This window comes from Anopheles merus, chromosome 2L, assembly GCF_017562075.2.
Source record: "Anopheles merus strain MAF chromosome 2L, AmerM5.1, whole genome shotgun sequence".
NCBI lineage: Eukaryota > Metazoa > Arthropoda > Insecta > Diptera > Culicidae > Anopheles > Anopheles merus.
The window spans coordinates 3,767,368-3,787,167 of NC_054083.1; the positions used below are offsets into that span (position 1 = coordinate 3,767,368).

A 19,800-nucleotide genomic window follows, 5' to 3' on the forward strand; every position below is an offset into this window, starting at 1 on the left:
CTTCTTAGCCACTTTAGCGATGACCCAGTCAATGTGAGCGAGGAACTTTAACCTGTCATCTAGGATTACCCCTAAGTATTTAGCCTGTCTAACTCTTTCGATTCGTTCCGAATTTATCACAATAGATGGAGGTTCGTCCAATACACCCGCAGACATCACCATGTAACAAGTCTTGTTAATGTTTAATGCCAGCTTTTTGTGCTTCAGCCATCCATCCAAAGCGTTTAAATCGATATTAATCAGAGACTCTGCTTGCTTGATATCTTTGTGCGAGAAAAACAGAACAGTATCGTCAGCAAAAAGATTGATCTCACAAGCCTTCAAAACCTGTTTCATGTCATTGATATACATGATAAACAAAATTGGTCCAAGAACACTACCTTGTGGAACACCAAGGGTGTTTTCTATAGGCTCTGATACAGAGTTACCAAATAAAGTTCTCTGAGTTCTGTCTTTTAAATAACTTTCGAACCAACTGAGCTCCTTCCCCACAATACCAAAACGCCTTAAGGTAGAAAGCAATAATGGCCTAGATATTGTTTCAAATGCCCGTTTTAGATCCAAGAAAACAGCAACTATCGATTCTCTCCGATCCATCAACACCCTCCACCTTGCCAGTACAAGATTCAGAGCAGTCTCACAAGAGTGTCCTTGCCGATATCCTGATTGCTCTCGGATCAACAGCTCGCTTCCATTCAGAAACTGGTATGTATGGTATGATGTGATGGTATGTATCGTTTCTGTATTCAGCCATCTTCTCCAAGATCTGCCGCATGGTGAAGATCTGATCAGTGGTTGATTTTCCGTTTCGGAATCCTCTTTGATAGTCCGACTCCGACTATCTCTTCGACGTGTGGGACAAGGCGATCCTGAAGGATCAAGGAGAATATTTTATAGGCGGTTCATCTGCAATTCCGTCGGGTGCCTTGTTATTTTTCGGCCGACGGATGGCCTTCCGTTTTTCTTCTATGCTAGGTGGCAGTGGCACTTTAATTCACTTTCATTAATTATAATAAATATTATTAATGTAACAGCAACTTTTGTAAATCTACTGCACTAGCCTGCCGAAAACTGGTACAGTTACCTTATTCAATCAAATGAATCAATGCATATTTTTCGAATTCAAATACATCAAAAGTTTTACCGGGGGTTTCAAGTCTGTTTCGAATGTAAAAATTGTTACAGGGTTTACTAAGCCACTTTCACGTGCAAGAAGTTATTCCACTTCACTTTGATATTTCATTTTCAGCATATTTTTGAAATTTCTTAAGCATGATTTTCAACACTTCAATGGGCTGCTATCATCGCTTTTTCACCGGGTGTTCAAGCCGGATCTCACACGTTGACTGACGAAGTGTCATGAAATCATGTAGAAGAAATAAAAAAAATATTGCAAGGTTTTTCAAGTTACTTGCAAATTATTTATTTGTAAAAGATGAAATTTAAGTTTTAACACATGATTTTCAAATCATAACAAAGAAGTGACAAATTTAAACCTGCTTGAGACGTGTTGAAAATCATGCTGAAGAAATTAAAAATTACGATGATAGAAACACACAGATAGTGCACACTTAAAACATGTTTTACTGAAGTGCAGTAAATTTTTACTAAAGTGTTTTTGACTTAAGATTCAATAATCCTTTCAGTAAAAAAAATGTTTACTGAATCATTCAGTTATGTTCGGTGCTCACCAAAATGAAGTTTACTTCAGTAATGCTCGTTTGCTGAATTCACAGTAAAGCCATTCTCGCATTACTGATTTTTCAGTAGTTGGTAGCGATTAAAAAGGGACGAAATCTTCCTTTTAAATTGAGTTTTTTTCATTGATGCGCAGAAAAAGTCTCTCAATTCACATTCATTCATGTTGTATGTTGTTTGATACAGTTTTTACTCAATACAGTTTGATACTGTATTTTACCGCAGCAAATTTTGATGGTTTTGTAAACGCTCACTGACATCACGAAATTTCAGCAAGCGCAGCAGTGGCGGATTAAGGGTATCGAGGGCCCTAGGCGGTAATACCAGTTGAGGCCCCCTTGTAAATGGTAAAAGGTGTTCGAGGGAGAGGGGAGGGGGATTGCAAACTAAACTTAAAATGCCGTCGGGGGGCCCCTACAAGCTAAAATCATCAGTCACAAGCTAAAATTTGGTACCCCAGGCGACCGCCCAGTCCGCCTACTGTTAGATCCGCCACTGAAGCGCAGTGAATTGTAGCCAAGATTTTAAACACCAACACGGCATACTTTCAAATTAACCCCGCAAGCCGAAATCTCTCCTGGATTTGTATCGGAGTGCCTATAACCGCTTACCAAATCAACGTATTTTTGGACATCACGAGCAAGAGGATACCGCGTTTTATTGTCCTGACTGACAGGTCGATTTGACAAAATGAATAGCTGCATTTTTAGTAACTTGTTTTAATGATATTCAGTGAAACGACTAATTTGAATGAATGCCACTTGACACTAATTTTAATTTTACTAAAATGTGTGTTATAAATTGTTAAATGTGTATTACTTGTAAAATGTATAAATGGATTCAGTATTTTTTTTACTGAAAATCAGTAAAAATATGACATTTGTGCTAAAAACAAGTAAAATATTATAAATATATAATATATTTCTGAATCGTTTCAGTATAAATTTTACTAAAGCAGGATGAAAAATTTTGCTGTATATTGATAAGTTTTATTGAATTTACATAGTAAAGAGCCTAAATTCAAACATTGTGTGTGAATTTTATTTGATTTAGATGTCTTTCTACCAGGAAGATTCATCGGTATCGGTTTTTATTCAAATGGAAACTTTTTTATCTTTTTGATTACTGTACTCCACAAAAAAAATGTTAGATGTGTAATATAAAGTTTTCAAAACTATTAGAGCCATTTTGACCTAAAAATATTGTTAAGTACTGAAAGAAATATTTTTTACAATCTGAATTTTTATTTTATTCAAAAAAATCCTGCCAACATTGAAAAGCCATAACAAAAAAACGATAATGAGTTGTACGAATTTATACACTGTCATATAAATTTCATTAGTTTATGTTGAGACACAGACACGGAAGCCTTGTCATCCAATTGTATTGAACGAAACACGAAGATTGTTTCGTTGAGCTTCAGCTTTTGGATCGGGCGTATAGTTTTTTTATGTTTTAGCATAGTTCTAGAAATAAATCCTCTTCATCATTTTATTACATTTATTACTACGGCATCGGTAATTATTCAAAGCATAAATCTACAAAAAAAAATCGGTCTCATGGTACAGTTGTCATCTCGTACGACTTAACAACATGCCCGTCATGGGTTCAAACCTCGAATGGACCGTGCCGTCATACTTAGGGTTGACTGTACTGCTATGGAGGGTAATACAAAAGTCACTGAAAGCCAACCCCGCAAGTGGTACAGGCAGGCCTTGACCGACAACGGTTGTTGAGCCAAAAGAAGAAGAAGAAGAAATTCACGAAATAAAAGGAAAACTTTATTCACCGACTATTTGTGCCAAAACAGTTTATTCAATTTACATGAGAATATTACATCGATATTGGATTGTGCATTCAAAAGTTATAAGCTTCCAAAGTCGCTGGCTACATGGGTAGTTGCTTGGAATATGATGTTTTTTTTTTTTTTGGTTGCCAGTGACAAAATTATCACTTTGACAGCCGGCTTGACAACGCAGTGATTCATAGTGATTAGCAATGAGCACGTAACGCATGCAAAGAGAGTGAAGAGAGCGACAATTTCTCGTACGTCTGTTATCACTCTTTCATTTAATTGTAAAAGAGGCGAATGTGGCCATTTGGCTCAAAGTTTATATAAAAAATCATATCAATAAGCGGCGCAGTAAATGTTGTCTTTTCTTTCCTCCTTCATTCGTTCTTAAGAGATGCGTTGAGCGTCGGTGTTGGGCGGTGAGCAAAACCTGGCATATATATTCATATGACGTGGCACTTAAGGGCCGTGTATCATCGCATGCGATTTTATCGCACGTGCGGTCAAACGTTTTTCCGATTCATATTGCGATTATTTGGATGATTTTAATAGTTTAATGATTATTAAAAATTAAGTTGAGGTTGTTCCTTCAAAACACCGCACATTTAGTTTTGCAGATAAAATCCGACGAAATCATTTTTTTTATTCCGTCGTTCGACGAAATTTCACAGTTGACGTTATCTGTGAAATTCCATATAAATTTTTGACTGGCCTTCCGATAAAATCGCATCCGATACAGCACAAACACGGCCCTAAGGCAAACACCTGGTTTTAGGAAATCTAGACCGGGTTTTGCTGATGCAAGGGATGTCCAAAAACATTGCAATAAATGTGCCAAAACTGGACTTGGACTTCTATAAACTGGTTTATTTTGAATTCGCAAAGTGACCTTGTATGTTGGTTCTTTTTGTTTATCTGCAATTTTAATTGGGTTTGTATTTTATTTGATTGTCTACAAGGCGATGTGTTAGCAGCTATAGCAAGTAAATTGCCAGACAAAATGGTGTTACCTTTGTGATAATACAGCGGCAAGATTAGATCATTCCAAGGTCATTGGAAAATATTCTAAATAAAAAAAAAAGAAAGATAAAAGGTGATAACTACAGATTAATGAGAAACGTACATCTTGACACATGCATCTCGATGGGGTTTGTTATATTAATATTGATGTTTGAATAAAGTATTATTCATTGTCATTAGAAATATATATATGTATTACGATGAGCCGACAAAATATAGGATTTTAAGCAATACGGCCTTTCAACCCATTCCTACTAAATAAAAAAATAGTATTTTCTGTTCAGAAGTAATAACCCTACCGTATTGCTGTGTAATTGTTTAAAATAAAATAAATAGTCAATAGCTTTATTATGAATAATAAGAATACAGTATGTTTAATTTAATACCAATGCGTTTTCATTTTTATTTTTTACGCACTAGTGGAATTCATTTATCAAAATATGAAGGAAAAAGGAAAGCAATTAATTAAGATTTCCTAGTTAACAACAATCAAGAAACGTGGAGAGATTTCACTAGCCACCGATGCGCGTCGTGGGTTGATATTCGAAATTGTTCTAATTGGCCTTCTCCTAATAGGGCATCAGCCAAATTTATTGACGCACGTTTTGGTGTAAGATTTGAAGACTTGAATTTCTCTAAATGATCATGATTTCCTTCGAAATATTTTTTATCATATCCGGTCGAGTGCACCAGCAGGAAGGAACTGATTACACATTTATTCGATCCAATTATTAGTTTGGACATTTCAATTGGAGCACTGGGAAGTTTAAAATATTCATCTGTTAGAAATTATTATAAATTATAAAGACATTGTTAATTTATATATGAACAATTCAAAAGCTAGTTTTATAGGCCGTATAGGTTTCTTAATTTGACAAGTAAATTTGTTTACATTAAACTTTAATTGAAAAAGATAATTGTTCGGCGGATTGTCAATCTCCAATTATAATTTTAGCTATGATTATTATACTTTGTATGTTTTATAACTCTTATTTAGCACATTTAATTTTATTTCAGGTTAATTTTAACATAGTTTATGCCCAGTTTTTCAATGTGCAACACGTGTTTTTATTAAGTGTTGAGCAGCTAGAGCTCATCTGGCTACCATTACACATTAGAACTCTAGTCTAATAAAAGTTTCTTGAAACGTGTTTTGTGCCCGCAGAAATACTTATACTCGAGAATTTCGTATGAAAAGGAATGAACGACACATTGGTGCATGCTTCCAACTATTCCTGTATCCCTTTTGCTTTCGCTTCAGCACATGCGATATTCATGGTTTGTCATAGGTCCCTCTCGTTCAGTTATATCCTTTTGCTGTACCATCTCGCTCTGGTGCGTTTTATGCTTAATGCACCCTTGAGCACAATTCTTTCATGAAACAGCAGCATGATTTTGTGTAGCGCAGATGTCGGTGTGCTCGAGGCGGCAACAAAAGATAGGAGGAAACCGTTGATTGAAATGAGACAGGTAAGATCGCAGCAGAACGAACAGAAATTAGGGTCTCAACATTTAGGGGAGAGAACCTAGATGTGAGCAGGACTTTTTAAATTGACTCAAAACTTTCCGACGTGAAGGACGTGTTTTGGTGTTTCGTGAGCTAAGTTACGTTCTTGTTAAACTTTCATCTTAATATAAGCAGGAAATTAACGTGGTATTGTAGGAGAGCCATTAGTGTTATTATGTGAGTAAAAATACAAATACTGTGTTTTCGTGTTGGAAAGTTAGTTACCGCTTATTGTTGATTAAATATAGCGTAGAGTTGATATTGTGTTTATTGCATCAGAAACAAAAAACAAAGAACACGAGCGAGTTTATGAGTCTTCCAATAGATAGCTCAACGAAAACGATGAATGACGATATGAAGTGAAGTATGTTAAACAAACAGTGCTTTCATCGAGATGAAAATTGGTTTAATAATATTGTTTAAATGTACTGGTACTAATGCGTGATTTGAGACAACTTGTGTGACCAGTCACAAAAAGTATTATTGTGTATGAATATCACATTCTTTTTAATAAAAAGTATACGGTAAGTAAGATTATAAAAAGTGTGGTTATGTGTGGTCTTAACTTTTTGTGCACGTATATCCGTTGCTAAAGACACGTTTTACCTCGATTGGATTTTTTTTTAATTTTGCACAATGAAATGGTTACACAGTGAATCTACAAATGTCTGGTTGAACTGTTCACCACGCAAACGGAGTCGTACAGCGTGACGGCCAATTTATGCAGCGATCTTCAATAATATGGCCATGAGCATGTTGGTGAACACTCGGTTGTGTGAATTATCTCGGAGAAGCAGTGAGGAATTTGAGTTGGCATGTATAGCGATTGGGACCATGTGGTCATTTAATGTGGTTAAAATTTTCCGTTGCATGTCATCGTATTTCTGTTTTAAGCGACCTTAATACACAAAACAACAGACACAATTTTAATTTGGACGTTTATGAATATCGGCATTACAAATGAGCAAAGGCTCGTGTATTGCATTGCACATATGCATGTGTAGCAGTGTAACCAAACTTTTCAGTTCGCGGTCCGCATAGCTTCACAAATAACTTTGTTGAGGGCCATTCTGATGTTGCCTTTAGAATGAATGAAAGTTCAAATCTTGTTTGATTAGAAAATACTAACTACAAAATTAAACAAAACAAAACTACGAAATTTCTACAGCTTTCTTCTTGATTTTAGTTTTTTGTAATAATTTTTTTTTTTGTGGTTCAGGGTTCGTCTAGCACGGGGCCCCAATATCTATCACTTACGAGGGGCTCCTTGCTAATAGAGTCCCACATTGTATCAACTGTTATACATGCTGGACTAAAGATACCCGAGAAAAGGAAAAGGGCCTCCACTAGTGCTAATCCGCCATGGGTTATGAGCAATAAATACCGGGTTTTCCAAGTCACTTTCGAATGTGCACATAATTATTCACCGCTTCCTAGATGTTTTCCAATTGATGTCAAATGGTTTATTTGCTTCAAAATGAAATTTCAGTTTTAACACATGAATATCAAATCACTACAATGAAATGCCAAACTCAATCCATCTTGATTCGTGCCTAAAATCTTGCTGAAGTATTTAAAAATTATGATGATGGAAATGAATTATCGTAATGATGTTGATTAACATAAAAAATTCTTATGATTAAAATTTATTATGATGGAAATGAAATATCAGATTAATTTGAATTAACATCGTGAACTCGGTGAATGTTGTTCACATTCGAAAGTGATGTTCACATTCGAAAGAGACTTGGAAAATCCTATAAGTCGCTGATAGCGCCACCTCAATAGTGTTAATGGTTTAACCCGGTTACGGATATTGCATGAATAAGAAGAGATTTATTTAAGGTTTCTCAAGTTATTTAATTTATAATTGTTTTCTTACCTTTGAAATAGTCTTGAAAGAACATGTGGCATAAACAAAAAATGGTAATGAATTAATTAAAAAATTATGTGAATAGTCCAGTGATGCCAAAATTGTTTTGGTTCGTGGGCCGGATTACAGTTAAAAATATACACGCAAAACGCTGTGGGAAAATGCGGGGGAGGGGGATTTAAGTACTACTGTTTTTTTTATTACTATTTATAGTACAGTCGTCAACTCGTACGACTTAACAACATGCTCGCCAAGGGTTCAAGCCTCAAATGGACCGTTCCACCATACGTAGGACTGACTATCCTGCTATGGGGGAGTCAATAAGTCACTGAAAGCCAAGCCCACAAGTAGTGGCACAGGCAGGCCATGACCGACGACGGTTGTTGAGCCAAAGAAGAAGAAGAAGTTTTTTTATTGCTTCGAAATGTTTCTAATTAAAAACATAAAAAAGCATCAAGGATGTGGTGGTTCTGGAGTTTCCTTTACAGGGTTTTCCAAGTCAGTTTCGAATGTAAACATTGTTATTCACCACATGCAAAATGTTGTTCCACATCGATCTGACATTTCATATCAATCATGATAATTTTTAAAATCTACAGCATGATTTTTAACACGTCTCAAGCTGGATTGAGTTTGACAGCTCTTTGTTATGTGTTGAAAATCATGATTCAACACATTATTGTTTCATTTTTAAACTGAAATTTCTTTTTAAACAGTTGTTGAAAAACATTTTGGATGCGGTAAATAACAATGTTTACATTCGACACTAACTTGGAAATCCTATATCAGTTAAGATTCTAATGAATCAATGACTAAAGGTCATATGCATGTTTTATTTACCATTTGGTTATCAACAAATATAAATCTCTTTGTTTTGTTTTTTGGTTAATTGTTAATTTCTCCTTTAACCACTGAAGCATATGGTGCATTCAATTGACGAATATGATGAAAGATATATTGGATCTAGAATCAGTCCCACATTCTTTCGTAGCCTCAAACAACTCGATTCACGTGAAATGTTTCACCATACATCTTTGATTATGTGGATATAGTGAACGTATATGAAATTGTGTAAGGCCGCAAATACACGACGCGCGTTTCCGGGGGCGCGTTAAAACGCGTATAACAGTTCCGCAGAGATATCCTATGAGCATGTCTGTGTTTCGGCGGTAGCGCGTTCGAATGACGTTTCATTTCTATGGCTGGAACGTTATAGCGAAATTAGGGGCAAGTGTGCCAACTTAAGCATTTAATGTTATAATTCATTAGAACGTTTTTGTCAAAAGCCGATTTAAATCGCATAACCATTTTACATCTATTTCCTCACTTATAAATGAGCTTCGCTTGAAAAAAGTGCAAACAAAACTGTTTTTGAGGCGTTTTAAAAAGGGTCTAAAAGACGTTGTTTTTTGGGTTATGGGACATGAGTGCCACTCATGTGGGGCAAGACGGCCACCCGGTTAAAATAACCTTTTTTTTTATATAATTGGAAATTGTTAGTTTGTTGCACTAGTGTATGTATTCCTACATGTCTTGAGTCACCAATGAACCCTGTTTCATCACAAACTGTATCGCAATATGGGTTGTTGCTGGTCTTTTTTTTTCGAGGTGGAATTCGCTCGTAACAGCGCACCATATCGCTACAACAATGTTTACATTTTTGACAACTCGCGCCTATAAAAGAGGGTGGCACACTTGCCCCAAATAGTGTTGGCTCTTTTGCCCTAAAAGTTATAACTTTTTTGAAATTGAATTTGTCAGTGACAGTTTTTTTCAACTAACCCCGCCAAAAAATTCACGTTTTCTCAGCTTTACAGTGGTGTATATATTTTCTCGGTTGATTGTTCCCAGGATTTTTCAGAGCTTATTTGGTTTGATTAAAAAATATAATAATCTGCTCAATTTTGAACCTCAACATAAATTAGTTCAAAACAATGTTAATATCGATTGATCTATATGAAATTCGGCTCCGTATACCTAGACATTGGAACGCATCCAACTGTATACACAATTGATCATTTAACTGAAGTTTTTATGGAAAAAATGCTTGGTGGCACTCTTGTCCCTATGGCACACTTGCCCGAAGTTCCGCTACGCGTTTCTGTGGGCGCGGGCTTCGAAAAAAAATTTTCGAAGGGAATATCCCAGAATTGGCTACTGCAAGCTGTCGAGAACCTCAAAGCGCTACGACTCATTAATCAGTACCTTTGCGAAAAGAAGCCGCGGAATGCGCTGACGATGTTTCCGAGTATGCCGCATTTAGCCGCACAGCCAGACCTGCTACAATGCGCCATATCCGCTGGCGAAATATTTTCCCTGGTGGACGTGGTGCACTCTTATGCTTTCGATGTGCTGGACAAAATATTAGTAAACATAAACCGATTGAACAACGAACAACAAACTGTGTACGATGTAATTACCGCAACAGTGGACAAATACGGTTTGACAGAACAATCCAGTGGAGAGGAGACACACTATGGTAATCACACAGATATGTTTCCTTGATGGACCTGGTGACACCGGGAAGCCGTTTCGACTCTAAACTATTCTAGGGTGTCACCAATCAAAAATTGTAATCGCAGTGACTTCAAGTGGAATTACTGTTACTGACCGGGTGACATACGCTACAATCTACATTCAAGTTATCGTTCAATCGGGACGCTAATAGTTCATGTAACATCTATGTGTAGTCGGCACAGGCTGAATTGATACAACATACATCATTGATCCTAGGGAACGAGACATCCATAAGCTGCGGCTATGCTCTAGAACAAGGGTCTCCCAACTTTTCAGTTCGCGGGCCGCATTGCCTCACATATAATGGTGTTGAGGGGCATTTTTCCGTTGCCTGTATCTAATCTTCTTCTTCTATTTGGCGTAACGTCCTACGCGGACATGCCAGCCTATACAGGTTTTCGAGACTTAATTCATTACCACGTAGCCGGATAGTCTATCCTTGCTACGGGGGGACGGTCCATTCTGGGCTTGAACCCATGACGGGCATGTTATTGAGTCGTTCGAATTGACGACTGTACCACGGGACCGGCCTCGTGTATCTAATGCGGACGTTTAAATTTCGACTTTATAAGAAAATCTTTATAGTCAAAATAATTAACTATTTATTTTGACCTTCACAAAGTTGTCATGGGTTTAGGGTATTGGGTTTGCGGGAAGAAAGGGGAAAACATGCGTGTGTAGCCAGCCCAGACTATTCAAGATGCTGAAGAGCAGGAAGAGTTCGTAGAATTTCTGCTCTGCATCGGCGAGAATCATACGACATACGGCATACGACATTTCCCGGATTTGGCAGGGAGTGTGCCTAGATACTACGCGACTTGATATTACCTGGAACATCTGATCCGAAATGTATAGTAAATTTAACGCAAACAATGTGAATTTTGATACATAAATTATTTATTTCAAAAGGATGCCATCTGCAATTAAATTTATAAAATATCTAAAAAAGAAAACTAAGAAACCATAAATCGATATGATACTAATTATATATACTGTATGTTATACATTATGTAAGCCACAGAAAAATATTTTACAAAGAATCCAAAAACAAAATGGTTGATTGAAGCGCAATTCTAATATGCCCCCCAATCAAAGCTGGGTAGCCATGTAAACGGGCTATTTTAACTAATACTTACTAGTACTTAGTATGTGCTAACTTTCTAGAATTCTTGAACAATTCTTTAACCTCGTATGTCGTCTTCACACATCGATGATACTCATCGGCTATGCGAGTAAACAATCAGACCTGTAGACTAGTACTCTCATGCGAAACCAAGCATAACATTTCTATCACTAGTGGGATAAACTAGTGTTCTACATTTAGATAATTTATTAGGCACACGAAGTACAAATGCAGCATTTTGACTACGCTGATGACTAGTAACGGTAACTCATAATTTTAGCACTACATCGGCCAAAATCGGCTAGCTATGTGACCATTTGTTAATGAATCAATTAATAAAATGAAGGGCGTGGTATTTCGATACACAGTCCAGAAAGCTTTAAAGTCAGAAAATGAGTGAAAATATAAGGCGTCAGACTTTATATCCACCGCTACAATCACAACTACTAAAACTCATGATTCATGTCATCTTTGCAGATAGCTAACTAAAGAAGGCTTTTACTTACTGCACTTTTTGTTAATCGAACAATTAACACCTTCTTTCAAAATTCTGATCAAAATTAGCACATCGATTATTCTTGTTTAATAATCTATAATCTTTTTCGGCTTCAGGTTTTCAAGTCGTTTTTGTTTAATCGGATCCGTCGGATCTCTCATGGTAAAAAAAATATATTTTTTGAAAATCATTTTTTTTTTTGAAGAGTCATTATAATTAATTTAAATTTACGACCATATATTTACTTTTTTATAATAAGTCATGTAATAATAGTTTTAAAATTTAAAAAAAATATTCTTCTTCTTCGGCACAACAACCCGCTGTCGGTCAAGGCCTGCCTGTACCCACTAGTGAAGTGAGCTTGGCTTTCAGTGACTTATTGTTACCATAGTCAGTCCTACGTATTTCAAAAAATATACCAATATTTAAACAGGTATTTTGCACAATTCATTCATTAAATGTTTTCATCTATCTCCTCCGAATTTTCCGCAAATCGCGACTGGCCATATAGTTACGGTAGGCGCTGCATTTTCGTTGGAGATATAGTTTACTTGAAACGGAATTAATAGTACGGAAAATTGAAACTGAAATAGATGTACCAGAAAAATATCATTGCATTAATTGACATTTTTTCCGTGGCTGTCAAATTGAATCGTGAATATATTATGCAATGCTTCATACTGTATCATTTTGTAAAAGTCAACGATTATCACCGTTCGCAACACTGGTATATTACAACAAAAACTATTATTAAATTTTAAATCCGAGCATTTAAATCCGCGATAGACCAAAGAAATCAGAATCTCTTTAAAATTTGGGTAGGTTTGTGCCATAATGAGTAATAAGACATTTAACACGTTGAAGTGTTATTATAAAAATTATAAAAAAACTTCATTTGTGTACTTCTCATAAATTCTTACGCTTTTCTCGAATTTGCGTGCTTTAGGGTTGTGCCAGGTGAGTTGATGAGAGGTGAAATTAAATTAAAATAAAATATTTGAGTAAACACAGCTTTCTGTCAGCGTTACGGTTTGGTTTGACCTGAGCCTTACCCGGGTGCAGGTAAAGGATTATTCGTGGGTTTAAATATTTAGACCTACCTTAAGACCTCTTTGAAGCTGGATGCTGTTGGCTGATAATAGAACCATGCATATGTGACGGCATGTTTTACATCCTAAACTGAAAGACTACACTGCGTATTGGCAGTGACTCAGGTGATTTGAGTTTAAAGGAGTAAATTACAACAGGAGATACCGTTGCTGAGATAACAGTACAGATTGTCACAATATGTGTATGAAATGAAAAAATAATATAAAGTTTGGGTCTTTCTCTATCTGATAATGCCTCACATGTAAGATTTTTCCCATTCAGATAATCCTTCTCAAGATAATGACGATTCGCGTGGCAACCGTTTGTTCAATGCAAAAAGCTTAAGTTTATCTGAATTGCCAAGTCTACAGGATGCTCTATTGAAGTTAAGATAAGCCAGCTTTAGACGGATTTTTGGCAAATGCTAGACCAAAGCTTAAATAACGTTAATATAAAAAAAAAACTTAAGCATGGGTATGGTTGCTTGTTTTAAAAAAACAGTAAAGACAAAATCCTCTTTTATGTTGATCCATTCTAACAAGTTTCACTTAACATGCAAACATGGTACATTTCGAATGGTCAATGGGCGATCTTCTATCCTTGCAGCATTGTCCTCCTTCTTGAATGCTCGTGAGCTTGGCATCAGACCAGTGGATTGTAGGCATTGTGACAAATTTAGGGCAGCCTAACAAACCCCACTATAAGAATGGGTGCGTACGTACTGAAAAAAGAATCCGAAACATAGCTTGATATAATACAGCTAGTTCAAATGACTTGATCATTGGGCGATCTTGATTCAAAACACTTTAATCTTTAAGGCCTGTTCCTTTTTTTCGTTGTAATCAACACTGAATGTACAGGGAAACTGAACAAACCAACACTCGTTACACTTTTATTTAGGTACCAATTGCCAACAACAGTTTACGGAAACTGTTTCGTATCATGAAAAAATAAGGAACATCATAATATACTGTTAAAGCAGTAACCTTTGTTTTTGCTTTCTAACTTTGCGCTTTTCTGGACTATGTTGAATAGTCTGGAAATGTTGAGTCATTTCATATTCAATAAGAGATGCGATACGGATGGTTATTATTATTATTATTATTTTTTTTTTTTTGAGAGATATGGAAGAAATCTACTCTATTATAAAAACCACTATATAGCGACCAAGAAGCGATGTTTAAGGATACCCAAGTTTTTTTTTTATTCCGATTGTTTTGCTGCCCAAGGTTTTTGGATCGTTCCCACGATTTTTTATTTTTGGGATCAAAATTACGAATAATGGCAATAAACACAAATTTTCAATCCTGTTCAAAAATACAATTGTTGCACCCTTACAAAAAATCAAAATTTTATTATTGTACTCTTTATGTCCAATTACTGCACAGTTTGAATTACACTGAAATAGACAAAAATGAGCCCTGAAATGGATGTTTTTTTTATCGAATAGAGTTTAGGACAATACAAACGCTACAATACATGTTTGTCCATGGATCAAGCCGGAATTCCGCAAAATAAATAGTGAACTTGCTTTTGAAACCGCACGCCAATTGTAAACAAAACACTATCAAAATGAGAGCACGGTGAAAAAAGGAGGCTGTGGGCTGTGCAATTAATATGATCAGCACTCTCTTTCTTCAAATTATTAAACAGTGGAATAAAATGAGTATTTTTTGCAAAATGTCGAAAATTTTGTCACCGAATCGTGAGATTTAACCATATTTGATTGATTACAATCACAATATAAAGTGTAAGCTGTTCACAGAGCGAAATAAACTAAATTTTGTGAGGCACAATTCTTAACGGATTTGCTAATCCATTCGATTTGATCGAAATCAGTCAAAATATTTTCATTTGTGTTTAAAAATCGAAAAAAAATTATTTAAAAACATAAAATGGTGGAAATGTGGCAAAACTGATCTATAGTTTAAAAAAATGATAGCTTTCATTGATGTTTTATATATATTTGAATTAAGAACGATTTGTACGCTCTGTGCAATAATTGGGAGGTGTGCATCAATTGGCAAATTTCGCTAATTAGAAAATACCAATCAATTGTTAGAACGATCTAAAAATATATTAAAACATTTTTCTTCTCTATTTTTATAGAAACTTGGAGCCGGTAGGCATCATTCGCCTCTTTTAATCTGTTGGACTTTTATATACTTAAAGTCTAACAATCTTCTTTGCAAGCCATTTGTGGATTGTAAAATACCTTATACCGGGTAGCCTCGGTTTACTTAAAGCTATCTGTTGAATTTATTGTCTGTCACAAATGTGGTTTTGGTTACAGTTGTTTATGAAGATTAGTGATACGGAGGAATTTTAATAGTTTACGCTGGCAATCGCTGTCTGGTGAGAGGATGGTGTCGATGCTGTGGTCCAATTTGCAGGTGATGCGTTCCGCAGAATATCCATGGCATTCGGTTAAGATGTGACGGACGGTGATGTCGACGCCACAGAAACTGCATAGTGGTGGGCTTGATTTTTGTAATAAAAAGGTGTTGGTGAGTCGGGTGTATCTTATCCGAAGTCGTGATAGGATTCACTGATCTTGGTGTGATGGATGGTCCTTCCATGGTGGTGTTGTGGCGTGTTCTTGCATCAGTCTTCTGCTTACCATTCTCTCCATGATTTTGCCAATGCAATTCAGGAGATAAATGGGGCGATAGCTATCTATTGCATGTGGTGGTTTATTCGATTTTGGAATGGGAATTGTGAAACAGGTTTTTCAGTCATCCGGTATGTTCCCGGAACACCAAATATTATAGTAAATCTGAAGGAGGACCGGTAAGGGGGATTTTGAAGCATTGGATAACCAATGTTGTCCGGACCTGAAGACAAGCCACGGCGTTTATTATGGGCCCAATTAAGCTCATCAAGAGAAAAAAAGACTATTGTAATTTTGGTCGGAAGCGTCAATGGATAGAAGGGGTCTTAACTCAGAGATGGATTTATGGTTTAGAAAATGAGTTGGATAGTTTTGTGTTGCAGATGTATCATAAAAGTATCTAACTAAAGCTTCAGGTAGTTCTGTTGATGGTATGATAATGTTTTCAATTTTTAGAATGATTGGTGCATATTTGTGGTTTTTACCAAATAAAATTTCAATTTTCTGGAATATTACTTTGGTGGTTGTCTTAAGGTTAATTTGAAAAACAAATTTACCCCAAGATATATTTCTGCAAATTTGACGGCTTCTCTTGATTCCCAACTGGCTTCTTGGTATTGATCGGAAAAGATCGGAGTAAAAATATTGATGGTTTTTTTTTTTAACGTTGGAGACTCTTCAGTGCTTTACGTCGAGTCTTCATGGCAAGCGCAACTGTTTTATTCCACCAGGGGACTGGCTTTCTGCCAACTGTACTCTTTGTAAGAGGGATATTAGTTAAGACTGCATTTGTTATTGTCTCTGTATAGCGCGTAAGAGAGGGAGGATCATCTAAGGGTAATGTGTATGTCATTTCTATTTTGTATTTTTCCGAGTCAGCCTCCTCATATTTCCACTTGGGTCGTTTATGAGGGCTGTGGGTGTGTAGATGGCTATGGACAAAAAGTTGGTGGTGATCACTACCATGGGTATCATTATAAATGGAAACATAAAAACTAGAAGCTATAGAAGAGGAGAGAGCACAAAAATCTAAAATAGTACCTTTTCCACTAGCGGGACAGGTACGTGTGGCTGTGGTGTTATGAATGACCTCTATGCAACAGGTATCAAAATTTATTAAAACAATACATAAATCATGAGACAAAACCAAAAAAACTTGAAAATCAATCAGTAAATTGTGGAAACCCTGTAAAGAAAGTGTGAACTTAGCGACCACTTTTTGAAAGGATTATGGTAATGGTTACATTCCACGATGACCACATAACATAGCGAGAAAATAAAATGGGATTTCCACAGTCAAGTAGTGCTTATAGTGATAATCAAAAAAGGGTCAAAAAATAGTTTGCAAGGTGTAATTAATATACAAATTTTATGACGTGAAGTAGGAACAACAGACGAAGATATTTTTGTTTGATTTCTGGACTACAGTGTACATGCATACGAAAGTAATTACAAGAAGATGTTCCAGCAATAATAGGACATATGAAAAAATCAAACTCATGAGAAAATTGATCTATTGGGAAAGCTAAGGGTGGAAAATGATGTAACGTGGCAAGGAAAAACATAATAATAATTTTATACCTTCGTTTACAGAACATGTTACACGAACAAATGGGTAGTCCAGCCCTTTATTAACAAATAGGTAGCTCTTAATCAGGAAAGCCCGTCTTGAAACTCTAACCCCTTTTAGATTTAATCATTATAACAGCGAGGAAACGATGGAGGATATCAAAGCAACTTGGGTAGATACGTAAAAAATTAGAGAGCATGGAAAAGGATGAGACATGGGGAATGTCTCAACAACTATGAACGAACAGCGCAAGTAGGGTACGCTTGAAAATGGAATATCCTACAGCATTACATAAAGGAAAGAAATCACATTATATTCAATTCCATACTACACACGATACCGTTTTACGTCAGGCGCCCATTTCAATTTAGGGTTTCATGTCAAACAAACGTCATTGAAAGAATTAGTTGGTGTCAACTATTTCTTATCTGTTTCCATTTTCCAGGCCAGGATTGTGGGAGATCATGCACGCGGTGTTATCAATATGAAAGATTAACATTTTTCTGTTAATACTGTTGGCATAGACGATGTGTTGACAAACTAGGAATTTCTAACAAACATATGAAATTAGCGGGAAATTACAAACAAGTTCAATAAGTTGCTTAAATTTGACAAGAAGCGATATCCATCAGTTATGGAAAATTCAATTATCTTTTTTTATGAATTTTATTCATTTCAGCATTTAAAAACCCAAAACCAAATACGGTTCACGCTCGGTAATCCGCAGACGATTGAGTACGGATTAACGAAAGACGTTTTGATTAGTTTTTTTTTACTTTTTAGTTTTGTCTCGTTCCATAAGTTAATTATAACATATCATACATTTTGGTGTTTTACAAAGAAAGCTTATATTAAAACAAAATAGAAAGGTACTTATCTTTATAACAAAAAATATCACTACTTTTGGCCGCACTCTGTTTCTTTGCACAAATTTGGCTGTCCAAATTGGTTTTCGGTAACGTTCGGATCACTTTCAGATTTTTATACGTTTGGATTTCGCAGTAGCTACGCGAATCTCATTTCAGCGCACTGTTTAATATATACAGCATTATAACAGATGAGCTGTAACTATTTTTGCTTTCAATTAATACTGTTATTATTTATACCAATGACAATGTTTACAAAAATGCTGCTATATTTTATTATTATGTAAAGCAGTAAAAAGTTTTTGATATTATTTTTTTAGTATCATCTATTGTATGTATGGATACTGTTGTGAGTAAAAATAGTATTACACAGTTAAATTACTGACTAACAAAAATCTAGTGTTGAAGGTTGTAATATGTCAAGGGTTTGAAACATGAGTGGTGTATGAGGGTTTTTTTCTTTAAATTAATTAGTGTATGAGTCGAATAGTCGAATTGATGCTATGGGAAAAATAATGTGAGAAAAATGTGACATAAAACTCATCACTGTTACAAGAATGAGTTAACATATTTTGAGACTTGATTTTTTATTAATTTGAATACATTGATGAACATATTCAATCTCCTTTCAAAAATATGATAAACAAACAGGAGTATTTTAATGCAAATAGTTAGCTGTAAAGAACATAAACGAGCAATATTCGACAACGAAATTTGGCCTTCTCTTCTAGATCATCTGACAACAGGTGGTAAATGCGAACATTTCCTTTTTTTCTTTATTTTTGTAATACACAAAACAATACGTTTTTTGTAAGTTAGCTCTAAATGAAGCATCTTTATTTTGTTTTTTATTGATAATACATAAACATCTTTAACACTCGAAATCACGTTGTGAGTTGGGTATCATACAGCTTTAAAATTATTTCTCAAGTTGAGCACAGCAAGTTTTGCAATATCGTAGAATGCCAACAGTCTTGTACGATATACGAATGGGTGAATAATGACATTTTAATGAGATCTGCATCTAAAACTAGAGGCTAAACTGCGAATTTTGAACAAAAAAAAAAACAGCCAACTGCACCATTCCACTTATAATGTTAAATTTAGCCGGTTATTCCAGTATTTTTGATGTCTTGAGACTAAAAACCGGTTAGAACCGGTGTCGACTCCTTGCAAAAATATTTTGCAGACAATAGTGAGCCTTCAGGCCATTTGGAATCCTTGTGAGAACTATTGTTGGGATGCATGATAGCTGATTCTGTGTAGATACCGTAGATGTAGATTCTGGGTAGATACCGGATACCGGATACCTTTTTTTGTTGAGTTATGCAAATTAGTGAAATGGGATAAAAAATACACATATAAATACATGTGAACAATATATATTTTTACTGTACGTATTCGGCTTAGATTCAATGAAACACGATTGTTTTTTTTTCATACTTCTGTTTCAGTACAGGCTTGTTTCGATGATTCCTTTCAGCTTTAACTTGTTTTTGATGTTTTTGTTAGGTTCGAATGTCAACGTTGTTATTCACCGCATGCAAGATGTTAATCCAAATCAATCTGATATTTCATGTCTACGATCATATTTTTTTATTTCTTCAGCATGATTTTCAGCACGTTTCAAGCTGGATT

At 35.6% G+C, this 19,800-nt stretch overlaps 1 protein-coding gene across 2 annotated transcripts in view; it reads left to right on the forward strand.

The window, feature by feature from the left end:
- Window positions 1-6,002: 6,002 nt before the first annotated feature.
- Window positions 6,003-19,800, forward strand: part of LOC121591975 — a 234,985-nt gene continuing 221,187 nt past the window's right edge. Inside the window, exon 1 of one of the 2 annotated variants that reach the window (XM_041913110.1) lies at window positions 6,003-6,541. The gene's annotated coding sequence lies outside the window, so the exon portion shown is untranslated. The remainder of the gene's footprint in view (window positions 6,542-19,800) is intronic. The other variant, XM_041913109.1, reaches the window with a different exon arrangement.